A 9257-nucleotide genomic window follows, 5' to 3' on the forward strand; every position below is an offset into this window, starting at 1 on the left:
AAGGAATGCCAAACCTGCCACCAAATCAATGGGCAGAGGCACAAAAACAAATTACAGCTCTCATGAACATGAGAGTCATTCAACAGGTACCTACACAGGAGCAGGGCCAAGGATTTTACTCAAGACTCTTCCTAGTTCCAAGAAAGGACAAAGCATGGAGACCCATTCTGGATCTTTCAATACTGAGCACCTATCTGCAAGTACCAAAATTCAAGATGCTAAAACTTCAGCAGCTTCTTCCCTTGCTGGGCAGGAATGCTTGGCTAGTCACTTTGGACCTCAAGGAGGCATACCTGCATTTCCCTATCAGACAAAATTGCAGAAGATACCTCCGCTTCATTGCAGGTTCAACACATTATCAATTCTCTGCACTGCCCTTTGGCTTATCTACTGTGCCCAGGGTCTTCACAAAATGCCTGGCACCAGTAATTGCATACTGCAAAGAGGAATTCAGATATACCCATACCTGGATGACTGTCTTATTCAAGCAGAAAGCATGGACATTCTTTTACAGCATCTGGCATTTGTCAAACACCTTCTAAGTTGCCTAGGGTACACAGTAAACGAAAAGAAATCAAAACTAGTGCCCTCACAAAACATAACATTCCTGGGTGCCAGCTTGAATACAACGGCCCAGATGGCTTATCTCACGCCAGACAAAAAGCTTTCTCAATATTTCAAAATAATGGCAACAAAGACCCAACTCCCTGCAAGAAAAATTCTGCAGGCCTTGGGATTCATGGCATCTTGCATTCTACTAATACTATTTCAATAACTGCATATGAGGAAATTACAATGGTACCTGAAAAGCGTATGGACTCAGCATAGCCACAGCTTGGAAACAATGATTCCACTCATTCCCTGCCTTCAACAGGAGTTTCTATGGTGGACACAGGCATGTCACCTCAACAAGGGTCAGTCAAAATTTCACCTTACCCACAGCCAGGCAAACTGTGACAACAGATGCATCCGACTATGCCTGGGGAGCACACATGGCAGGACAGTGCATTCAGGGCAAATGGACTACAGATCACAGACACCTGCATATCAATCAAAAAGAAATGCTAGCAGTACAGAATGCCCTAACAGCTTTCAAGCACCTCCTTCACTCAGGACAACTACTAATAAGGACAGACAACACCACAGTTATGTGGTACATAAACAAGCAAGGGGGCACACATTCCTACTCTTTATGCCGGCAAGCAATGATCTTGTGGAACACTGCACTGTCTTACCAGGTTCAATTACAAGCACAATTCCTGCCAGGAAAGAAAAACACATTGGCAGATGACCTAAGCAGAAACATCATGGATCTACACGAATGGAAACTAGATCCACAAGTATTTGCAATGATAGCTCAAAAATGGGGACGCCCAGACATAGATCTGTTTGCAAGCCCCCACAACCACCAACTTCAAAAATTTTGCACAAGGGCCTTCCATCCACTAGCTTGGAAAGTGGACGCTCTCTCATTCAGTTGGAAAACATTAACAGTCTATGCCTTCCCTCCACTGCCTCTTCTAGCAAAGGTACTGCTGAAAGTCAGATTAGAGAGGCCACAAATGATTCTCGTTGCACCAGATTGGCCACGCCAACATTGGTATCCAATTTTAAGGACCATGGCCCAGGGCCCACCATGGATTTTGCCACAAATACCTCACCTGCTCACCCAGCGAGACAATCTGATTCTACACAGCCAGCTCAAGACTTTAAACCTGGCTGCATGGCAAATTACCTAAACAACCTGCCAACACCTTTATCCAAAGCTGTTATGGATGTCATTCTGGAGGCCAGGAGGCCCAGCACCAGGAAAACCTATTCAGACAAACGGAAAAGATTTTGCTCCTGGAACCAGGCTAAAGGCCTAAATCCCCTGGAGCCGAACATTCTTCAGATTCTACAATATTTAACTGAGATGTTACACAAAGGACTTTCCTTTTCATCTATTAAGATCCACGCCTCAGCAACTTTACGGATCCTCCTTTTATTTTCACATCCACTCCTAAGACAGTACCGCAGAGGGGCTAAGAACTGAAGACTGCCAAGGACAGCTCCAACACCTACTTGGGATCTCAACTTTGTCCTGGAAAAGCTTACACTGCCGCCCTTTGAACCAGCTTTTTCAACTGATTTAAAATTTCTTTCATGTAAAACTGCCCTACTTCTAGCAATAACCTCAGCTAGAAGAGTCTCAGAGCTACAGGCACTAATGGCAGTGGAACCTTTCCTCATTTTTCATCAAGACAGAGTTTCTCTACGAACTAATCCTTCCTTTATGCCAAAGGTGGTATCCAGTGTGGCCCTAAACCAAACCATTCACTTGCCCACCTTCTTCCCAAATCCACAGAACAAAGGAGAAAGACTCCTGCACTCTTTGGACATTCACAGGCAATTACGTTACTACTTGGATAAAACTAAGGCTTTCAGAAAAACTGACCAGCTTTTTGTAGCCTATGCTACAGGATCACAAGGAAAAGCTATCTCAAAACAGACCATTTCTAAATGGCTAGGACATTGCATACATTTATGCTATACACATCATGGGAAACCAGTACCTGCTAACATTAGGTCCCACTCCACCAGGGCTACAGCTACATCAGCAGCCTTTCTCAGGGGAGTACCAACCAAGGATATTCTGGAAGCTGCTACTTGGAGTTCAGTGCACACCTTCACCAAACACCATCACTTACCTCTTTACTGTAAGACTAGAGCTGGTTTTGCCACTGCAGTTTTGCAGGGCCTACTAGCCTCTTCTAACCCTGTTTGACTCCACCTTCCCTCCTTAGCTTTGGGATTCAACCCAAGTGTGATGACTGCAGCAGGGTAACACGATAAACATAGTGCAGTTTTGTACCTACCATAAATGTAGATGTTCGAGTGTTCACCCTGCTGCAGTCCAGGTTACCCTCCCTCCATCCCCTCTGAACTAGCTGAACTTATCTCTACCACTTAATCCTATTCTACCTCTGTGGTATATTTGCTTGTACCTAAGGGTTTTGTTTTATTTTTATATAGCCATATGTGTGTGTATAGATATATATATATATATATATATATATATATAATTTTTTTTTTTTTTTTTTTTTTTTTTTCCCCTGCCTACCTTTTCGGGGCACCTGACATCTGGGGCAAGAAAAACTAAAGAAAATGGAGTTGGATGCCTTTTATATACCCCTGACACACTGACATCAGGGAAGAAGCGAGAGCAACTAACGCCGGACCAAGACTTTGGAATTCGGGCCGACTGCGGGTCCACCTGACGGCAGGATAACCCAAGTGTGATGACTGCAGCAGGGTGAACACTCGAACATCTACATTTATGGTAGGTACAAAACTGTACTTTATGAAGGTAATTCCTCTTATCTGCTCCTATGGTAGCCCAAACTCTCATCAAGGTAAGGTCAATGATCATACTTGTCCTTGGGCAGGGAATTATATGATACATGCACCCCACTCCTCCAAATCATATCATTTAGGATGTGAGCTATGAGGCATTTTTCTGTATGGCTCTAAGTCTATCCATGGTGGTGACATGCACAGTAACATTACAACAAAGGTTACCAATGCTCCTCTATCTATACAGGCAAAGATGAGTATTACCATCAATCTCAAGAAAACAAAAATAACCGCTGGCTTTACCATAAAGGGATAATCCTCCGAATAAGTGTACCACTGGTATTTTCCAAGTCCAACCTGTTACACCAAAGCAATGGTCAAATAACTGCAGCACCACCCGTCAGGAACCAGTAATTACTTTAATGGTAGAACAGTTATTTGACCATTGCTTTGGTGTAACAGGTTGGACTTGGAAAATACCAGTGGTACACTTATTCGGAGGATTATCCCTTTATGGTAAAGCCAGCGGTTATTTTTGTTTTCTTGAAGTGGTTTATGTGGAGGAGAACCGGAGGAGTGTGGTTATTACCATCAATCTGTTACAGTTGGAGGTCTGAATGGGTTAGAATTTCAAAACCAAGTAATTCTCCGCCTAGGCTGGTGCTTGTTACTTTCGCCATAGATATCTCCATGCTACTGGTGTAAAAGGCCAATATACAACCATCCATCTTTGTACAACTGTACAGATTGGAAATGCACCAGCAGAGAACTTATTGCTTCAAGGAGGGCAGAGGTTGATTAGGTGCCTAACAGAATCTTACCCTCCTATGGGACATGAACAAAAAAGATGCAGGAAGTAGTGGCAAACGGGTATTTTCTACCCAGCTCATATTCAGAGGGGATCATGGATGGGAGCTTCTCTGCAATGGTATCCACACTTTTTGGACATCAACAATTGTGGTGAGTTGACTGCAGCTGTATTCTATTCATTGTGTGGTTGACTGCTGAAGTCATTACATCAGGGAAAACTACTACTGCTGGTAGTGTCTGCATGATTCAATTGGTGGAGGGCAGCATGCCCTTCAGGAAAGCAGCGGCAAACCCTGACCTTGCCCTAGAGATGAGATCCAGTCTATAATATTTTTAAAAGGTGTGGACAGAGGATTTTGTGGCTGCCTCCAGGATATTTTATGTACTTATCCCCTAGGAAGGCTGTGGCCCTGGTAGAATTAGCTCCAGCTTTGTCCATGGTGTTTATGCCAGAAATGAATACAGTGAGCTATCCATATTTGAATGACCTGTTTGGATATAGGTGGTCCTTTATTTGTACTAAGTGTTACAAAATGCTATTCATTTTTTTCTGAATTCTTTTGTACTGCCCAAATATCTTAATTGCCTATGAACAAACAAGGAGTGCAAAAGAATGGAAGAAACACTAGCAATTGAATAATATGGTGAAGTGCAACCTATGTGAGCATATAAACATTTTTTTTATGTAAAGGAAAGAATGAAGGTGAGTGTACAAGGAGACCCTATCCTTGTGAAAAGTAAGGAAAGACTCTACTTGCGAAGGCCTAAGATGAAGTAATTGCTACCAGCAAAAATGTTTTCCAGGAGAGGCATTTCATATTTGCCAGTGCAGCTTGTTCAAAGGGGGATAGAGTTAGTTTTTTCCAGATTAAATTTAAGGTCCAAAGCTGGAGCTAGCGTCCACCTAAGTGGCCTGTGATGCAGAATATCCTTCAAGAACGATTTCACAGGTAATATGAAAGTCAAGGAGGAATACAGGGATAAGGTGGCTGAAGGGCGTTCCTTTATGGAAGCATATTTTAAGTCAGCAGAGGAGCTGAGAGAGATAAAGTAGGACGACTGGTATTTCTCATTCATTAGAGTGTAGGTTTGTTCTTTGGTTTTGGTACTATAGGGAGAACCTTTTCTACTTAGTTGTGAATGACTTTCTAGTACGTAGTCTCCTAGCCTCCCTAAGGTTAATAAGAATGTCTCTGGAATGTTGTGTCTTTCGGCTTTTCCTGGTTAGGGGTCACCACAGCAGAACTCCGGTCCGTGAGAATCGAACAGGACATCTATCTGTGAGGCAACAACGCTACTGCAGCACCACCACCGCAGTCTCTGGAATACTAGTGTTTAAATATAAGAAGTGCTACCTCTTCCTAACTGCTAAGGTCAGGCTGAGGCACTACACCAAGAGAGCCACTGCTGAGGCAGCAAGATAATTTTTTCCCTGGCCATTTAAATCATGTGGTAAAAGCAGTGCTGCCTTGGCCAGAAAGGGACGATCATAATTTCTGGCCTCTCCTCACTTATTTTCTATATTATCTTGCAGAGCAAGGGAAACATACTAGCAAAGTCCTCTCCAATCTATGGAAAATCAGTCCATGGTTAAACTTTCTTGTGGTGTGCTGTGGAGCAGAATTTTTTAAAATGTTTATTGCTTAGAGAATCAAAGAGCTCAATATCTGGAACACCCCATCTGTCTACTAATAACCATCAGTCCATGGTTAAACTTTCTTGTGGTGTGCTGTGGAGCAGAATTTTTTAAAATGTTTATTGCTTAGAGAATCAAAGAGCTCAATATCTGGAACACCCCATCTGTCTACTAATAACAGAAAACCTTTTCTGTGACGTATTCATGCATGGCAGTTACTGAAGTCCTACTCAACTGACCAGCAATGTTGTAATTCTCTGATGGTATACAGCTGGCTGTCAGCTGTAGACTGAAGCTCAAAGCCAGTTCTCATGTTTGCACTGCCAGCCTGTATAGCTGGTATGATTAGGTACCCCCATTTGTTGATATACCATATGACTATGGTGCTGTCTGTAACCACCTTAATGGTTCTAGGCTTCCAAACCACTTTGAATGCATGAAAAGCATACTCAACTGCAAACATTTCCTTTAATTTTAAGTATAGCCTGCACACTCTGCCTTCTACATACCTTGTACTCTTACCCCAAGGTGCATGCCTCATGTTCTGTCTGAGTTATTTGTCGTGAGGGTCTGGTCTGACATGATTTGCTTAAAAGGCATACCCTTGTTGAAGTTGCTGATCTAATTAATTTCTTATATGTAGCTTGGCAAGGGTTGTCATAAAGCCAGTGGCTGTCATATGACTCAGTAAGCAAAAGACTTGTCTGGCAGTTCACTGAGATTTTGAAATCATTGCCATGAAGTGTTGCGTTAGGGATACCACTTTTTCCACCAGCAACAAGGCCTTTGGACAGTGTTCTGTCCAGTACAGCACCTAGAAAGACAGTGTAGCTTGGGGTTCAGGTGCATATTTTGTAGGTTCAGGGTATCCTAGTCCTGGCAGGCACTACAAAATGTACTGCAAGCTCATGTCCTCTCCTGGATGGACTGAGCCTACAGCGCACTATCATCCAGGCAAGGGTAGATGTGAATGCCCTTGACTCTGTAATGTTACAACTGATGCCACATATTTCACAAATACTCTTAGCAGAGCAGCTAAACCAAAGGGCAAAGAGGTAATTAGGAAATATATCCCTGCCACAAACCTTAGGAATTTTCTTTGACCTTTGAAAATTGGGATTTGGAGGTAGGCATTTTTACACTGAATCATCTGTCCTTAGATATTGCTCCAGGTGCTGTGGGTGTACCCCTTGCTGTGAAGAGAGTTCACATAAGCCATTTTGTAGTGTTTTTCTTTTCCCCTCATCTCTTGGATGAGCTTCATGGACTCAGCTCTCACTTGTGTGAGTTTAGACAGTAGTATACAGGACCCATTAGTCAGATTTGTTATTTTTAAATGTCTTCTATGTAAAATTGTATCTTGTCTTTTTTAAATTCTCAAGAGTATTGCTTACTTATGTATTAGCAACGGATTGCACTTAAAAAAAAAAAAATATATATATATATATATATATATATATATATATATATATATATATATGGGTTCCGGACATGTGCTCGAATGAGCAAACAACCAAAACCCAAACAGCCTGGCATACGTATGCAAAAGTGCTTTTCACCGAAGAAGCACTTTCGCGTAAGTATGCCTGTTGCCGAGGCTGTACTACAGTGCCGGTAAGGGAAATTTCCCTTTTCCCCACTGTAGTGCGGTCTCTGAGGGAGAATATTAAAGTAGGGGATGTGTGGGGGGCACAGCCCCCCACATGGGTGGCGGAGGGGGGCAAAGCCCCTCACTAAAATGTTAATGTAGTGCTTTTTTTTTTGTAACACACTTTAATGAACGCTTTTTCAATAAAAGCTCGTTCCTTAGTGTATTCAGTTATTATGGATTCAGATGTTTGTTTATTCGAGCAAACATCCTAGATCCATATATATATATATATATATATATATTAGTTCTATCAGGTTTGTATATTTTTTAACTAATTTTAGTGAGTGGATTAGGAACTGGACTTTCATGCCAGGGCTTGAGTGGTGGAAGTATGGTTATAAAACCAGAGGGTTGTTGTTCTGAAAGGCATTGTTAGCCTGCCGTGGAAATTGTGTATGTGCATACTGTAAACTCCCCTCATAGTGAGATGGAGAGGGCCTAGGAAGCTAAAACCAGTAACTGCCTTGTGGTCATTCATTGTGTGGAGTGTGTGTACAAGTACAGTCCAGGGCAACACTTATCTTTTCTACATGCTCTTAAAGCCAAACTACACTTATGTTGTTTTTTTTTTTGTTTGTTTTTTTACATAAATTATTATAACTTACTTTGGTGTCGCTATTTCCTTCATTTATTGGATCAAAGGACCATAGCCCATACACATCACATACTGGTGCCAGATGTGTGGATCATGACAGCATTACCTTCCATGTCCATCTCAAATATGAACTAATAGAAAACATTTTGTTTTTTTCAGGTGGTGCTAGACAATATGACAGTGTAGAGATATTAGGAAATCCATATACACCACCTTTTGTGGATTGATACCACAAACAGATAACCACAGACAGGAACAACTGTAATTAGATAGTTATGTTCTGAGATATATGTAAAATACTTCCTAGCAATATAAGGCTAGTAGAACTATAAATAAATTCAGGAGGGATTGTTGAAATGTACATAAAAGAAAATTCAAAGAAATATGATGAATACAATAAACTATTTCTTTGATAATCAAATGTGGAAGTCTTCTAATAGGAGGCACACTTTAAGATGACCATTTTCAATGCCAAGGTTTGAGGATACTAGGATCATAGGACGTTACTAGGCTAATGACCCTGGGGCCCTTACAAGCCTAGCCAACAGTTTATCCCCCCAAAAAGAAACCTCAGTCAGCACCTGTTTTTCTATCAGTGACAGACAAAGGTGGAACCCCTGGGACACATTTGTGGCTTCCTATCCACTCATCAAGGTTGCACTTGAAGAGGGTCAGCAAGGTACTTTGTTTGACATGTATAGGAAGTCTATTCCAGAGATGGGGCAGCCTCTGGGAGACCATCCTGTTTCTCCAGAAGATTTTGTTGATGTTGCATATTAGATTCACCCCTTTTGAGAGGGTAGTGCGTGAGGAATTAAACTTGCAGATTTGGAGCATCTCTAGAAGGGCAGGGTCCAAGATTGCCTTGTTGGCAAGATACAGATCACCCCCGGGAAATCTGTACGATACCAAGTAGAGTGATAGTGATTTGAGCCTGTCCACACAGGATAGGTGTTGGAGGCCATGGATTATCTTTGTGAGGTATTTCTGTGGCCTTTCCAGATGGTGCAGATGTTTGGAGAGGTACACACCAAATGGGGCGTTATACTCAATTATTGGTCTAATGAAAGAGGAGTATAGAGAGGTAATAACCTTTTTTCTGGATGCAATCCCTTTACTTATGAGATGAACCAAGTAAAAGGCTTTTCTGACCATTGATGCTACATGATGGTCGAATGTGAGATTGTTGTCAATCTGAGTACCCAGTTCTCTCACCACAAGTTGTGTAC

This window comes from Protopterus annectens, chromosome 8.part0, assembly GCF_019279795.1.
Source record: "Protopterus annectens isolate FY-2018-M chromosome 8.part0, PAN1.0, whole genome shotgun sequence".
In the NCBI taxonomy this organism is placed as follows: domain Eukaryota; kingdom Metazoa; phylum Chordata; order Ceratodontiformes; family Protopteridae; genus Protopterus; species Protopterus annectens.